Source organism: Palaemon carinicauda, chromosome 45 (assembly GCF_036898095.1).
Source record: "Palaemon carinicauda isolate YSFRI2023 chromosome 45, ASM3689809v2, whole genome shotgun sequence".
Taxonomy (NCBI): domain Eukaryota; kingdom Metazoa; phylum Arthropoda; class Malacostraca; order Decapoda; family Palaemonidae; genus Palaemon; species Palaemon carinicauda.
Genome location: NC_090769.1, coordinates 22,145,148 through 22,158,755, shown reverse-complemented (window position 1 = coordinate 22,158,755; position 13,608 = coordinate 22,145,148). Strand labels below are relative to the sequence as shown.

The 13,608-nt window shown below is 39.6% G+C and overlaps 35 non-coding genes across 35 annotated transcripts; all 35 read right to left on the bottom strand.

Moving 5' to 3' along the window:
* Positions 1-49: 49 nt before the first annotated feature.
* Positions 50-121, bottom strand: TRNAG-UCC (transfer RNA glycine (anticodon UCC)). The gene has a single exon. It is a non-coding gene; the product is annotated as a tRNA-Gly (tRNA).
* A 70-nt stretch (positions 122-191) lies between these two features.
* On the bottom strand, positions 192-263 carry TRNAG-UCC (transfer RNA glycine (anticodon UCC)). The gene has a single exon. It is a non-coding gene; the product is annotated as a tRNA-Gly (tRNA).
* A 70-nt stretch (positions 264-333) lies between these two features.
* Positions 334-405, bottom strand: TRNAG-UCC (transfer RNA glycine (anticodon UCC)). Its single transcript has one exon. It is a non-coding gene; the product is annotated as a tRNA-Gly (tRNA).
* A 70-nt stretch (positions 406-475) lies between these two features.
* TRNAG-UCC (transfer RNA glycine (anticodon UCC)) lies at positions 476-547 on the bottom strand. Its single transcript has one exon. It is a non-coding gene; the product is annotated as a tRNA-Gly (tRNA).
* A 70-nt stretch (positions 548-617) lies between these two features.
* Positions 618-689, bottom strand: TRNAG-UCC (transfer RNA glycine (anticodon UCC)). Its single transcript has one exon. It is a non-coding gene; the product is annotated as a tRNA-Gly (tRNA).
* Positions 690-759: 70 nt separating this feature from the next.
* On the bottom strand, positions 760-831 carry TRNAG-UCC (transfer RNA glycine (anticodon UCC)). Its single transcript has one exon. It is a non-coding gene; the product is annotated as a tRNA-Gly (tRNA).
* Positions 832-2,648: 1,817 nt separating this feature from the next.
* On the bottom strand, positions 2,649-2,720 carry TRNAG-UCC (transfer RNA glycine (anticodon UCC)). The gene has a single exon. It is a non-coding gene; the product is annotated as a tRNA-Gly (tRNA).
* A 70-nt stretch (positions 2,721-2,790) lies between these two features.
* TRNAG-UCC (transfer RNA glycine (anticodon UCC)) lies at positions 2,791-2,862 on the bottom strand. Its single transcript has one exon. It is a non-coding gene; the product is annotated as a tRNA-Gly (tRNA).
* Positions 2,863-2,932: 70 nt separating this feature from the next.
* On the bottom strand, positions 2,933-3,004 carry TRNAG-UCC (transfer RNA glycine (anticodon UCC)). Its single transcript has one exon. It is a non-coding gene; the product is annotated as a tRNA-Gly (tRNA).
* Positions 3,005-3,074: 70 nt separating this feature from the next.
* Positions 3,075-3,146, bottom strand: TRNAG-UCC (transfer RNA glycine (anticodon UCC)). Its single transcript has one exon. It is a non-coding gene; the product is annotated as a tRNA-Gly (tRNA).
* A 70-nt stretch (positions 3,147-3,216) lies between these two features.
* Positions 3,217-3,288, bottom strand: TRNAG-UCC (transfer RNA glycine (anticodon UCC)). Its single transcript has one exon. It is a non-coding gene; the product is annotated as a tRNA-Gly (tRNA).
* Positions 3,289-3,502: 214 nt separating this feature from the next.
* TRNAG-UCC (transfer RNA glycine (anticodon UCC)) lies at positions 3,503-3,574 on the bottom strand. The gene has a single exon. It is a non-coding gene; the product is annotated as a tRNA-Gly (tRNA).
* Positions 3,575-3,645: 71 nt separating this feature from the next.
* On the bottom strand, positions 3,646-3,717 carry TRNAG-UCC (transfer RNA glycine (anticodon UCC)). The gene has a single exon. It is a non-coding gene; the product is annotated as a tRNA-Gly (tRNA).
* A 70-nt stretch (positions 3,718-3,787) lies between these two features.
* TRNAG-UCC (transfer RNA glycine (anticodon UCC)) lies at positions 3,788-3,859 on the bottom strand. Its single transcript has one exon. It is a non-coding gene; the product is annotated as a tRNA-Gly (tRNA).
* Positions 3,860-4,072: 213 nt separating this feature from the next.
* On the bottom strand, positions 4,073-4,144 carry TRNAG-UCC (transfer RNA glycine (anticodon UCC)). The gene has a single exon. It is a non-coding gene; the product is annotated as a tRNA-Gly (tRNA).
* Positions 4,145-4,214: 70 nt separating this feature from the next.
* On the bottom strand, positions 4,215-4,286 carry TRNAG-UCC (transfer RNA glycine (anticodon UCC)). Its single transcript has one exon. It is a non-coding gene; the product is annotated as a tRNA-Gly (tRNA).
* Positions 4,287-4,356: 70 nt separating this feature from the next.
* Positions 4,357-4,428, bottom strand: TRNAG-UCC (transfer RNA glycine (anticodon UCC)). The gene has a single exon. It is a non-coding gene; the product is annotated as a tRNA-Gly (tRNA).
* A 70-nt stretch (positions 4,429-4,498) lies between these two features.
* On the bottom strand, positions 4,499-4,570 carry TRNAG-UCC (transfer RNA glycine (anticodon UCC)). The gene has a single exon. It is a non-coding gene; the product is annotated as a tRNA-Gly (tRNA).
* A 70-nt stretch (positions 4,571-4,640) lies between these two features.
* On the bottom strand, positions 4,641-4,712 carry TRNAG-UCC (transfer RNA glycine (anticodon UCC)). The gene has a single exon. It is a non-coding gene; the product is annotated as a tRNA-Gly (tRNA).
* Positions 4,713-4,782: 70 nt separating this feature from the next.
* On the bottom strand, positions 4,783-4,854 carry TRNAG-UCC (transfer RNA glycine (anticodon UCC)). The gene has a single exon. It is a non-coding gene; the product is annotated as a tRNA-Gly (tRNA).
* Positions 4,855-4,924: 70 nt separating this feature from the next.
* Positions 4,925-4,996, bottom strand: TRNAG-UCC (transfer RNA glycine (anticodon UCC)). Its single transcript has one exon. It is a non-coding gene; the product is annotated as a tRNA-Gly (tRNA).
* A 70-nt stretch (positions 4,997-5,066) lies between these two features.
* TRNAG-UCC (transfer RNA glycine (anticodon UCC)) lies at positions 5,067-5,138 on the bottom strand. Its single transcript has one exon. It is a non-coding gene; the product is annotated as a tRNA-Gly (tRNA).
* Positions 5,139-5,208: 70 nt separating this feature from the next.
* On the bottom strand, positions 5,209-5,280 carry TRNAG-UCC (transfer RNA glycine (anticodon UCC)). The gene has a single exon. It is a non-coding gene; the product is annotated as a tRNA-Gly (tRNA).
* A 70-nt stretch (positions 5,281-5,350) lies between these two features.
* On the bottom strand, positions 5,351-5,422 carry TRNAG-UCC (transfer RNA glycine (anticodon UCC)). The gene has a single exon. It is a non-coding gene; the product is annotated as a tRNA-Gly (tRNA).
* A 70-nt stretch (positions 5,423-5,492) lies between these two features.
* Positions 5,493-5,564, bottom strand: TRNAG-UCC (transfer RNA glycine (anticodon UCC)). Its single transcript has one exon. It is a non-coding gene; the product is annotated as a tRNA-Gly (tRNA).
* Positions 5,565-5,634: 70 nt separating this feature from the next.
* Positions 5,635-5,706, bottom strand: TRNAG-UCC (transfer RNA glycine (anticodon UCC)). The gene has a single exon. It is a non-coding gene; the product is annotated as a tRNA-Gly (tRNA).
* Positions 5,707-5,776: 70 nt separating this feature from the next.
* TRNAG-UCC (transfer RNA glycine (anticodon UCC)) lies at positions 5,777-5,848 on the bottom strand. Its single transcript has one exon. It is a non-coding gene; the product is annotated as a tRNA-Gly (tRNA).
* A 56-nt stretch (positions 5,849-5,904) lies between these two features.
* TRNAG-UCC (transfer RNA glycine (anticodon UCC)) lies at positions 5,905-5,976 on the bottom strand. Its single transcript has one exon. It is a non-coding gene; the product is annotated as a tRNA-Gly (tRNA).
* Positions 5,977-6,046: 70 nt separating this feature from the next.
* On the bottom strand, positions 6,047-6,118 carry TRNAG-UCC (transfer RNA glycine (anticodon UCC)). The gene has a single exon. It is a non-coding gene; the product is annotated as a tRNA-Gly (tRNA).
* Positions 6,119-6,188: 70 nt separating this feature from the next.
* Positions 6,189-6,260, bottom strand: TRNAG-UCC (transfer RNA glycine (anticodon UCC)). Its single transcript has one exon. It is a non-coding gene; the product is annotated as a tRNA-Gly (tRNA).
* A 212-nt stretch (positions 6,261-6,472) lies between these two features.
* TRNAG-UCC (transfer RNA glycine (anticodon UCC)) lies at positions 6,473-6,544 on the bottom strand. The gene has a single exon. It is a non-coding gene; the product is annotated as a tRNA-Gly (tRNA).
* A 70-nt stretch (positions 6,545-6,614) lies between these two features.
* TRNAG-UCC (transfer RNA glycine (anticodon UCC)) lies at positions 6,615-6,686 on the bottom strand. The gene has a single exon. It is a non-coding gene; the product is annotated as a tRNA-Gly (tRNA).
* A 70-nt stretch (positions 6,687-6,756) lies between these two features.
* Positions 6,757-6,828, bottom strand: TRNAG-UCC (transfer RNA glycine (anticodon UCC)). The gene has a single exon. It is a non-coding gene; the product is annotated as a tRNA-Gly (tRNA).
* Positions 6,829-9,163: 2,335 nt separating this feature from the next.
* TRNAG-UCC (transfer RNA glycine (anticodon UCC)) lies at positions 9,164-9,235 on the bottom strand. Its single transcript has one exon. It is a non-coding gene; the product is annotated as a tRNA-Gly (tRNA).
* Positions 9,236-11,036: 1,801 nt separating this feature from the next.
* TRNAG-UCC (transfer RNA glycine (anticodon UCC)) lies at positions 11,037-11,108 on the bottom strand. The gene has a single exon. It is a non-coding gene; the product is annotated as a tRNA-Gly (tRNA).
* Between the last annotated feature and the right edge of the window lie 2,500 nt (positions 11,109-13,608).

The window sequence follows — 13,608 nt, the reverse complement described above, 5'->3', positions numbered from 1 at the left end:
AAGTCATTTCGCTGGATTTCTCCTTCAGAGAACGTCAAAAGGATAGATTTGCGATGGCCGGGAATCGAACCCGGGTCAACTGCTTGGAAGGCAGCTATGCTAACCACTATACCACCATCGCATGAGATGAAAGTAACTGAGCAAGTCATTTCGCTGGATTTCTCCTTCAGAGAACGTCAAAATGATAGATTTGCGATGGCCGGGAATCGAACCCGGGTCAACTGCTTGGAAGGCAGCTATGCTAACCACTATACCACCATCGCATGAGATGAAAGTAACTGAGCAAGTCATTTCGCTGGATTTCTCCTTCAGAGAACGTCAAAATGATAGATTTGCGATGGCCGGGAATCGAACCCGGGTCAACTGCTTGGAAGGCAGCTATGCTAACCACTATACCACCATCGCATGAGATGAAAGTAACTGAGCAGGTCATTTCACTGGATTTCTCCTTCAGAGAACGTCAAAATGATAGATTTGCGATGGCCGGGAATCGAACCCGGGTCAACTGCTTGGAAGGCAGCTATGCTAACCACTATACCACCATCGCATGAGATGAAAGTAACTGAGCAGGTCATTTCACTGGATTTCTCCTTCAGAGAACGTCAAAATGATAGATTTGCGATGGCCGGGAATCGAACCCGGGTCAACTGCTTGGAAGGCAGCTATGCTAACCACTATACCACCATCGCATGAGATGAAAGTAACTGAGCAGGTTATTTCACTGGATTTCTCCTTCAGAGAACGTCAAAATGATAGATTTGCGATGGCCGGGAATCGAACCCGGGTCAACTGCTTGGAAGGCAGCTATGCTAACCACTATACCACCATCGCATGAGATGAAAGTAACTGAGCAAGTCATTTCGCTGGATTTTTTCCTCCAGAGAACGTCAGGACTTCACGAGCCGTGTCACTGGCCTTACGGGAAGTGGTGGCTGTCATCGTGTGACGTCATAACTTGGTTGGGTGTGCTTTTATCAGCACATTGTGTTATTACTTGATGTTTGTCAAGTACATTTCATATTAGGGGGTTTGAAGACTCGGCTTTTGGGGGAGTCTTTAATAGATAACCTTATTGATAAATGTAATGGGGCTTGTTTGTTGACAAAGAAACAAACTATTTTTAATATTCTATTTATGAGAGCAGAGCTAACTATGATATTGATAAGCTTTTTAGAGGCATCAAGAATACGTTTTTTCTTATATACTATTATATACTCTTAAATCAAAATACTTATTTTTTTCAAGTATTTTTTTTTAACTTAAAGGAAGAATAGAACTTTTATAAAAATGTGATTCCTCTCCATCATTAGAGTGACTTTATTTTATGACAGAATGCATAGTGAATATATGTTTATAGAAATTAATTGGAAATAATCATAAGATAAGTATCTAATTGAGCAGCTTCATTCGATGCTAATATTGATTAAGAACATTTTCTTGCACATTCTCAGTCTACTAATTCTTTTACTTCACCGCACTATGAGATATTTAATATAAGAACAAAGAACTATTCTATGTTTTAAAGACCAATCATGAATGGCAGAAGCAAGGGACAGTGTCCTAGAGACTGAACATCTATACATATGATCAGCGCCCAAGCCCTCTCTCCACCCAAGCTAGGACCAGGTAGAGCCAGGGAATCGTTGCTGATGACTTAACAGATAGACCTATAGGCTCCCCCAAACTTCCAATCCTTAGCTCACAAGGATGGTGAGGTTGCAAACACGAAGAAACTATTGAGGTTGAGCAGGACTCAAACTCAGGTCTGGCGATCACCTAGCCGGGACGTTTCCAGTAAGCCACCGCAACCATAAGAGCACCGATTAAAAGTCTCACTCTTGAAACAAATGAGATGCTATGATGCAAATCAACAGGAATCAGTCAAATACAACTGTTCATGGTATGAAAACAAATTGGTGTCATAAGAATGATCTATTGGTTTTTATTGTCCCTCCTCAACAATAACAACAATCACTATGAGGACTAAGTGTGCTTGCCTAGGCAAGATCTTCAGACACGTGTATTTGACTTGTCCATTCTGTCCTCCTTTAGCTAGGATTCTATCAGGTAAAATAGTCATCTGTATTTTGCTCTGGGCCTAATGTATACACAACTATACCTTTAGGGAATAGTTGCCTTACCTTTTGATTAAAAAGTTTTCTGTGAGGTAGTAGAGCTGCGCCATAGCAAAGCAAGGGAGTCAACCTACTGTACGCTTTGTCTTTAAGTAACCCGTTGGTACCTCCAGTGGAAGGGCACTTCAATTTGTCTTCTACCCAAAACGTCCCATTTAGATTAATTGTATATTTGAAGGGCAGATTTAGCATACGCTACCAGGGGCTAAGCGATGTCAGGCAGGGCAGCTGATCGGGACTACGGTCTACCCCTAAGCCAAAGCAAAGTTCTTCAAAAAGAAGACAACCATGCTTACGAATGGGAAAAAGCACGTTAATAGAAGATGATTTAGTATTCATGGACATTGCCGAAATTGTAACTTGACTAATCTTTAGGTTGTCAAAATTTCTTTAATAAGAAAGCAATAGTATCCTTTACTGATTGTATTATTTATTACCCTAGGAAAAAATGTAATTTGAAGCAGTATCGGTTTCTAATCAATTTCTGATTAGATTAGATAAAAATGAGAGATTTGCGATGGCCGGGAATCGAACCCGGGTCAACTGCTTGGAAGGCAGCTATGCTAACCACTATACCACCATCGCATGAGATGAAAGTAACTGAGCAGGTCATTTCACTGGATTTTTCCTTCAGAGAACGTCAAAATGATAGATTTGCGATGGCCGGGAATCGAACCCGGGTCAACTGCTTGGAAGGCAGCTATGCTAACCACTATACCACCATCGCATGAGATGAAAGTAACTGAGCAGGTCATTTCACTGGATTTCTCCTTCAGAGAACGTCAAAATGATAGATTTGCGATGGCCGGGAATCGAACCCGGGTCAACTGCTTGGAAGGCAGCTATGCTAACCACTATACCACCATTGCATGAGATGAAAGTAACTGAGCAGGTCATTTCACTGGATATCTCCTTCAGAGAACGTCAAAATGATAGATTTGCGATGGCCGGGAATCGAACCCGGGTTAACTGCTTGGAAGGCAGCTATGCTAACCACTATACCACCATCGCATGAGATGAAAGTAACTGAGCAGGTCATTTCACTGGATTTCTCCTTCAGAGAACGTCAAAATGATAGATTTGCGATGGCCGGGAATCGAACCCGGGTCAACTGCTTGGAAGGCAGCTATGCTAACCACTATACCACCATCGCATGAGATGAAAGTAACTGAGCAGGTCATTTCACTGGATTTCTCCTTCAGATAACGTCAAAAATGATAGATTTGAGATGGCCGGGAATCAAACCCGGGTCAACTGCTTGGAAGGCAGCTATGCTAACCACTATACCACCATCGCATGAGATGAAAGTAACTGAGCGGGTCATTTCACTGGATTTCTCCTTCAGATAACGTCAAAAATGATAGATTTGCGATGGCCGGGAATCGAACCCGGGTCAACTGCTTGGAAGGCAGCTATGCTAACCACTATACCACCATCGCATGAGATGAAAGTAACTGAGCGGGTCATTTCACTGGATTTCTCCTTCAGATAACGTCAAAAATGATAGATTTGCGATGGCCGGGAATCGAACCCGGGTCAACTGCTTGGAAGGCAGCTATGCTAACCACTATACCACCATCGCATGAGATGAAAGTAACTGAGCAGGTCATTTCACTGGATTTCTCCTTCAGAGAACGTCAAAATGATAGATTTGCGATGGCCGGGAATCGAACCCGGGTCAACTGCTTGGAAGGCAGCTATGCTAACCCCTATACCACCATCGCACGAGATGAAAGTAACTGAGCAGGTCATTTCACTGGATTTCTCCTTCAGAGAACGTCAAAATGATAGATTTGGGATGGCCGGGAATCGAACCCGGGTCAACTGCTTGGAAGGCATCTATGCTAACCACTATACCACCATCGCATGAGATGAAAGTAACTCAGCAGGTCATTTCACTGGATTTCTCCTTCAGATAACGTCAAAAATGATAGATTTGCGATGGCCGGGAATCGAACCCGGGTCAACTGCTTGGAAGGCAGCTATGCTAACCACTATACCACCATCGCATGAGATGAAAGTAACTGAGCAGGTCATTTCACTGGATTTCTCCTTCAGAGAACGTCAAAATGATAGATTTGCGATGGCCGGGAATCGAACCCGGGTTAACTGCTTGGAAGGCAGCTATGCTAACCACTATACCACCATCGCATGAGATGAAAGTAACTGAGCAGGTAATTTCACTGGATTTCTCCTTCAGAGAACGTCAAAATGATTGATTTGCGATGGCCGGGAATCGAACCCGGGTCAACTGCTTGGAAGGCAGCTATGCTAACCACTATACCACCATCGCATGAGATGAAAGTAACTGAGCAGGTCATTTCTCTGGATTTCTCCTTCAGAGAACGTCAAAATGATAGATTTGCGATGGCCGGGAATCGAACCCGGGTCAACTGCTTGGAAGGCAGCTATGCTAACCACTATACCACCATCGCATGAGATGAAAGTAACTGAGCAGGTCATTTCACTGGATTTCTCCTTCAGAGAACGTCAAAATGATTGATTTGCGATGGCCGGGAATCGAACCCGGGTCAACTGCTTGGAAGGCAGCTATGCTAACCCCTATACCACCATCGCATGAGATGAAAGTAACTGAGCAGGTCATTTCTCTGGATTTCTCCTTCAGAGAACGTCAAAATGATAGATTTGCGATGGCCGGGAATCGAACCCGGGTCAACTGCTTGGAAGGCAGCTATGCTAACCACTATACCACCATCGCATGAGATGAAAGTAACTGAGCAGGTAATTTCACTGGATTTCTCCTTCAGAGAACGTCAAAATGATTGATTTGCGATGGCCGGGAATCGAACCCGGGTCAACTGCTTGGAAGGCAGCTATGCTAACCACTATACCACCATCGCATTAGATGAAAGTAACTGAGCAGGTCATTTCACTGGATTTCTCCTTCAGAGCAGGTCAAAATGATTGATTTGCGATGGCCGGGAATCGAACCCGGGTCAACTGCTTGGAAGGCAGCTATGCTAACCACTATACCACCATCGCATGAGATGAAAGTAACTGAGCAGGTCATTTCTCTGGATTTCTCCTTCAGAGAACGTCAAAATGATAGATTTGCGATGGCCGGGAATCGAACCCGGGTCAACTGCTTGGAAGGCAGCTATGCTAACCACTATACCACCATCGCTTGAGATGAAAGTAACTGAGCAGGTAATTTCACTGGATTTCTCCTTCAGAGAACGTCAAAATGATTGATTTGCGATGGCCGGGAATCGAACCCGGGTCAACTGCTTGGAAGGCAGCTATGCTAACCACTATACCACCATCGCATGAGATGAAAGTAACTGAGCAGGTCATTTCTCTGGATTTCTCCTTCAGAGAACGTCAAAATGATAGATTTGCGATGGCCGGGAATCGAACCCGGGTCAACTGCTTGGAAGGCAGCTATGCTAACCACTATACCACCATCGCATGAGATGAAAGTAACTGAGCAGGTCATTTCACTGGATTTCTCTTTCAGAGAACGTCAAAATGATAGATTTGCGATGGCCGGGAATCGAACCCGGGTCAACTGCTTGGAAGGCAGCTATGCTAACCACTATACCACCATCGCATGAGATGAAAGTAACTGAGCAGGTCATTTCTCTGGATTTCTCCTTCAGAGAACGTCAAAATGATAGATTTGCGATGGCCGGGAATCGAACCCGGGTCAACTGCTTGGAAGGCAGCTATGCTAACCACTATACCACCATCGCACTGAGCAAGTCATTTCTCAGGATTTCTCCTTCAGAGAACGTCAAAAGGATAGATTTGCGATGGCCGGGAATCGAACCCGGGTCAACTGCTTGGAAGGCAGCTATGCTAACCACTATACCACCATCGCATGAGATGAAAGTAACTGAGCAGGTCATTTCTCAGGATTTCTCCTTCAGAGAACGTCAAAAGGATTGATTTGCGATGGCCGGGAATCGAACCCGGGTCAACTGCTTGGAAGGCAGCTATGCTAACCATTATACCACCATCGCATGAGATGAAAGTAACTGAGCAGGTCATTTCACTGGATTTCTCCTTCAGAGAACGTCAAAAGGATAGATTTGCGATGGCCGGGAATCGAACCCGGGTCAACTGCTTGGAAGGCAGCTATGCTAACCACTATACCACCATCGCATGAGATGAAAGTAAATGAGCAGGTCATTTCTCAGGATTTCTCCTTCAGAGAACGTCAAAAGGATAGATTTGCGATGGCCGGGAATGGAACCCGGGTCAACTGCTTGGAAGGCAGCTATGCTAACCACTATACCACCATCGCATGAGATGAAAGTAACTGAGCAGGTCATTTCTCAGGATTTCTCCTTCAGAGAACGTCAAAAGGATTGATTTGCGATGGCCGGGAATCGAACCCGGGTCAACTGCTTGGAAGGCAGCTATGCTAACCACTATACCACCATCGCATGAGATGAAAGTAACTGAGCAGGTCATTTCTCAGGATTTCTCCTTCAGAGAACGTCAAAAGGATTGATTTGCGATGGCCGGGAATCGAACCCGGGTCAACTGCTTGGAAGGCAGCTATGCTAACCATTATACCACCATCGCATGAGATGAAAGTAACTGAGCAGGTCATTTCTCAGGATTTCTCCTTCAGAGAACGTCAAAATGATAGATTTGCGATGGCCGGGAATCGAACCCGGGTCAACTGCTTGGAAGGCAGCTATGCTAACCACTATACCACCATCGCATGAGATGAAAGTAACTGAGCAGGTCATTTCACTGGATTTCTCCTCCAGAGAAGGTCAGAACTTCACGAGCCGTGAGCCATGCCACTGGCCTCAAGGGAGGTGGTGTCTGTCATTGTGTGACGTCATAACTCAATCAAGGCGTGTTTTTATCAGCACTTCGTTAATGCCTATTTTAATTTTGTTACTGTTCTTTAAATATTTTATTTTAATTGCTCTTTAATTCACCTGCAGTTTATTTATTTCCTTGTTTCCTTTCCTCACTGGGCTGTTGCTCCCTGTTGGAGCCCTTGGGTTTATAGCATTCTGTTTTTCCAAGTAAGGATGTAACTTAACTAGTAATAATAATAATAATAATTTGTAAAATATATTTCATATTAGAAGATCCGAAGACAGTTTCAGCTAGAGGGAAAGTCCTTAATTGATAACCTTATAGTTTAATAATTCTTTTTTTTTTTTTATTTATTTTTTTTTTTAAGAAATAGAGAAGCTAAAATTGAATTGCTATTTTTAATGTTTTATTTATGAGAACATAATTAACTTTATTATGGATAAATTTTTAAGAGACATTAAGAACTATTAAGGTCAAAAGTATCATTGCATACCTTAAATGCATTGAAAGGTTGAACATGTTCTTAAATCACATTTTTTTCTAATAGTTTTTAACCTTCAAAAAAGGCTAAAATCTCTGTCCAGCATTTTAAAAACTGTTTTATGGAAGGGCAAATAGTGAAAGTGTGTTTATGGAGATCAGGTAGAAATCATATCCTGTATATAACGAAGAAGAAATGTCTGGCTATATGATAAAGATATATAAATATATTTCTTTCCTGTCACGCTCACCCACAAATTGCCGAAACTGCCGGGTTGTAGTTAGGAAAGGGGGAGAGGGAGGGAAGGGTTGAATTTGTGTGTATGTGTGTATATCCTTCGAGATATTTAGACCTCATTTTTGACGGCTCAGGTACACTAGACAATAAATTTAGGTTAGTTTCATTAGAATCTAATTTCGATTTAGACAACATTTTTATCTGATGCCTCACCCACAAGGCGTCTCGTGCTCTCTATTGAGTTTATAGAGGCTGATATTTGTAAAGTAGACACTACCCCCAGAAATTGCAAAATAACTTTAGTGTCATAGACTGCTTAACTTCACTGAAAAGCAAAGAGTATTCTGATCAGAAAGCTCACTTTTGGAGATAATGAAATGATGTGTTGAATATGAGAAGGACAAGCACCAGTACTGAAATGATGTGTTGAATATGAGAAGGACAAGGACCAGTACTGAAATGATGTGTTGAATATGAGAAGGACAAGCACCAGTACTGAAATGATGTGTTGAATATGAGGACAAGCACCAGTACTGAAATGATGTGTTGAATATAAGAAGGACAAGCACCAGTACTGAAATGATGTGTTGAATATGAGAAGGACAAGCACCAGTACTGAAGTGATGTGTTGAATATGAGAAGGACAAGCACCAGTACTGAAATGATGTGTTGAATATGAGAAGGACAAGCACCAGTACTGAAGTGATGTGTTGAATATGAGAAGGACAAGCACCAGTACTGAAATGATGTGTTGAATATGAGAAGGACAAGCACCAGTACTCATGGTGTGCAAGTAACTTGGTTGCCCCTGAGTGATCTAAAGGTATTATTTATCACTTTTCTGCACTAGGGGTCATTGTTGTGAAGTCTTTGGTGTGTTTGCCAATGCAATATTTGTATAGACTGGTATTTGACATAAGCAGTTTGTCCCTATTTAACTAGAACCACGTTTTTCAGGTGAAATATTGGTCATTTGTATTTTCTTCTGGGCTAAATTTAGAATGATTTTCAGTGCACCTATGTGTACACAACTGCACCTTTTAGGAGTAAGTGATTTGTCTTGATTAGACAGTTTTCTGTGAGGCAGTAGAGCTGCAGTGTAGCAAAGGAGTCCTACAGGCTGTGCACCTTGCCTAAGGGTAGCTCTGAGGGCCCCTAATTCTTCCCTGTTAGACGAAGCTTTGCTTATACATGCTTTTAACCTTCCATAGACAGCGGCATAAAAAGCAGATGCAATTCCAAAATGAGCATAAACTTGAGTCTTGTTAGAGCTTTCGACTTGAAGGGCATGTTTGGTTTTCATGGAGTCTGGAAAAAGCAGTGGTTATATCTTGACTGATTCTAGTATATCATGTCAGTCTTCATAACAAAACAATTGATATTTATAGTGAGTGGTATATCTTAACTTTAGAAAATGGCGTGGAGAAGGAATATGTGTAGCTAATCGATTTCTTCTGAAGCGGCATCAGTTTTATAATTTGAATTGCCATTAGCAAAATCGACAATTTGCGATGGCCGGGAATCGAACCCGGGTCAACTGCTTGGAAGGCAGCTATGCTAACCACTATACCACCATCGCTTGATGAATTAAATCTAAGCAAGGATTTTAATCGAATTTCTACTCCAAAGATCGTCATATGTTAGTCCATGCCACTGGCCTCACGACTGGTTGTGGCTGTCATTGTGTGACGTCATAACCATGAAGGGTGCGTCATATAAACCCAGCGTTTTAATCTCATTTGTTTGTCAATTTATTGTTTACATATGAAGATCCAAAGACAGTTTCAGGTAAAAGGTGAGTCCTATCAATATATCTGCTAGGGTTTTCTTTATTAAAGGAAAAAAATAAAATAAAATTATTTTTATTAATTTCTCTTTAAAGAGCATAGTTAACTATAACATGGTTAAACATCAGTAGAAAGTAACTTTGATTATAAAAAAAAAAATAGCTGTCAATCAGCTACTCATGAAGCCTCGTTTTGATCAATTGCTTCCCCCACCAAACATGAGGTCTAGATAGGTGTTGAAATTAAGTTCTGACTGGCAGAAGCTGAACCTCGCTGGTGAAATGGCTAATCTGTATTATAAAAGTCCTGATTAGAAAGCTCACTTTGTAAACTAAAGTGATGCTCTCATGGAAATGAGTAGAGCTCAATCGAGCACTGTTACACGTGGTATGCAAGTAACCTAGTTTTCCTAGTACGGGTTACCAACCTCTTTGTGCAAATGTATTCCTTGGACATTTATTTATAGATTCCTGTGTATCCCTAAAATTGAGGATGAAAAAGAGAAACAATGAAATTCATATTGCGATATAAATTTATTAGTCAGTCTCAACGCAAATCACCTCATTTATTGCGCAGTCATATCTATGCTCTCCGATCCAATGTACCCCCTAGAGAGTAAAAGTGCACCACAGGGGGTACATGTAATCCTGGTTGGGAACCTCTACAATAGCAGGATCAAATGATTGTTATTTTTGCTCTTTTAACCCAATGTCCAATGTACTTAAGCTTCTGGTGTGAAGATTTGTAGCAACTTAAATCTGCCATCAGCTGTTATACCATTCCCGGTTAGTTGGAAGCACGTCCGTCAAGAGTAAGATAGCTCGGAACAACTAAAGAATGTGCCCACTTAGCTTATCATTACTAGCTAAGCTACAACCCTAGTTGGTAAAGCAAGATGCTATAAACCCAAGATCTCCAATAAGGAAAATAAGCCAGTGTGGAAAGGAAATAAGGAAACTGATAGAATAGCGTGTCTGAATGTACCCTCAAGCAAGAGAACTCTACCCAAGACAATGTGGGACTATGGTAGAGAAGCAATGTCGCTGCCCAAAACTAGAAAACAATGGTTTGATTTTGGAGTGTCCTAGATAAGCTGCTTGCCATAGCTAAAGAGTCAATGGGACACATTTAGAATCCTTTCAGACTAGACATTTTACTAATGGCACTGGAGTTTTCAACATTGTAAAGGGATCCTGGAAGTTGTTCATTATCTCCAATTATGGCTTACTAATAGATGGTAATCTTTTCTGACGTTCAGACACATTTTTGCATTGGAATGCAACTTCTCTTGAAATTCTCAAATTTTAGTAGTTCTTACTTGATTTGAAGGGGCCTATTCAGTTTTCAAGGATATTTGGGTATTTCATCACGATTATTCCAGGATATCACATTTGATTAATTAGACTAACTTTTGATGACCATTTTCCTTAAATAATTGCGATGTCATATTCTCTTATCGTCAATAACCGTAGATGTCAGGATGCCAGAAAACCTCTAATCAAACTGGGTTATTTATTACTCTGTTATCCATATCGTCTATTGCTGTCAGATATCTTCAAATGCCTCTGAATTGCATTATCAAAATGATCTATTTGCGATGGCCGGGAATCGAACCCGGGTCAACTGCTTGGAAGGCAGCTATGCTAACCACTATACCACCATCGCATGATATCTTCACGATTGAGCAGAGAATTTAACTGGATTTCTCCTTCAGAGAACGCCGTGACGTCACCAATTGGTGGGCTGTCTGCTGGCTTCACGGCAGGTGGTGTGACGTCATAACCAAGCTGTGACGTCATAGTAAAGGTGACGTCATAACAAAGACTGTGGTGTATTATTAACTCGACGTTTTAATTGTTAATTTGCGTCTAGTGATTTTTATATAGGAATAAACAAAGGTGATATGGAAGGCCTTAATACATACCGGTATTAATAAATCTGGGTGAGTTTTCTTTATTAAAAGAAAAAATAAAACTAATAATAGAAATATAATAAAAGGCAATGGTGAATGTCTATCTTTTTAACCATTTTGGGTGCTATTACGGGAGGAAAAGTGATTGAATTTTCAAAAAATAAGTAGAAGGCTAATTTTGATTTGGAAAATATTATCTACTATACTCTGGGTCTTCATTGTAATCCATTACTCTCCACTGTTCATTTTAGGTCAAGGTGGATTCAGTCATCTGAGGTCTAGATGGATTCAGTCATCTGGTGTTTGGATGGATTCAGTCATCTAGTGTATAGATGGATTCAGTTACCTCGTGTTTAGATGGATTCAGTCATCTGGTGTTTAGGTGGATTCAGTTATCTGTGGCCTATATGGATTCAGTCATCTGGTGTTTAGGTGCATTCAGTCATCTACTGTTTAGATGGGTTAAGTCATCTAGTGTATAGATACATTCAGTCATCTAGTGTATAGATACATTCAGTCATCTGATGTCTAGACGGGTTAAATTATCTGATGTCTAGATAGTCATTCATCTGACGTCTAGATGGGTTCAATCATCTGGGGTCTAGATGGGGTAAGTCATCTGATGTCTAGATAGTCATTCATCTGAGATCTAGATGAAGAAATCAACCGAAGCCTAGATAGACTTAAAACCTAATTAATGGCAGGACAGCTGCATCACTTCGCAGAAAAAGGGAAACTATAGTCCATTTCTTTTAGCGATGCATATTTGCACCGACTCGCAGCGGTGCCCTTTTAGCTCGGAAAAGTTTCCGGATCGCTGATTGGTTGGACAAGATCATTCTAACCAATCAGCGATCAGGAAACTTTTCCGCACTTTTCCGAGCTAAAAGGGCACCGCCGCGAGTCGGTGCAACTATGCATCGCTAAAAGAAATGGACTATAGCTATTCTGGGTTATATAAGACAGATTACAAGATTCACTTTTAGATCTTATGAGAAGTTATGAGATGATGTGAAGAAAATGAGAATGGCTCAACCAACCATTGCTTCTCATGATCTGCAATTAATTTTGTCGCCTTAGCGTGTTTAATACCAACGGCCGATGCAATGAGTCCTCTGGTTTTGCAAGATCTGTGGTAAACAATAATCATCAGATTGCAAGTCGTTCCACTTACGTGAGGAGCATATCCTTCCGCTCGGTCATTTAAAATAACTAAAGGATAGGTTTATTTAAGTAATTTTTTTTAATTTCTCAAGGGCATTGTAGCTTCATTTCTTCCTTGTATAATAATGAGCAAGTGTATGAATATATATATATATATATATATATATATATATATATATGTATATATATATATATATATATATATATATATATATATATATACATATATTATATATATATATATATGTATATATATATATATATATATATATATATATATATATACATATATTATAATATATATATATATATATATATATATATATATATATATATATGTATATATATATATATATATATATATATATATATATATATATATATATTATATATATATATGTATATATATATATATATATATATATATATATATCTTCAATTAAAAATTCCTCTCTATAATTAGATTAACCTTAAATTAGCATTTTGTCATTGGTATACTTTGAACAAGTTGGAATATATTGTAATTAACTTATATATTTTTTACTAGGAATATATTTTTGAGGAAATGGAAAATATATTTTGGCTAATTTTGATTATATTTTCACAAACTGGACATGTTCCGGCAACTTTTACATATTTCTACAACTTGATATATTTAGCATATTTCAACAACTTGATATATTTAGCATATTTCAACAACTTGATATGTTTAGCATATTTCAACAACTTGATATGTTTAGCATATTTCAACAACTTGATATGTTTAGCATATTTCAACAACTTGATATGTTTAGCATATTTCAACAACTTGATATGTTTAGCATATTTCAACAACTTGATATGTTTAGCATATTTCAACAACTTGATATGTTTAGCATATTTCAACAACTTGATATGTTTAGCATATTTCAACAACTTGATATGTTTAGCATATTTCAACAACTTGATATGTTTAGCATATTTCAACAACTTGATATGTTTAGCATATTTCAACAACTTGATATGTTTAGCATATTTCAACAACTTGATATGTTTAGCATATTTCAACAACTTGATATATTTAGCATATTTCAACAACTTGATATATTT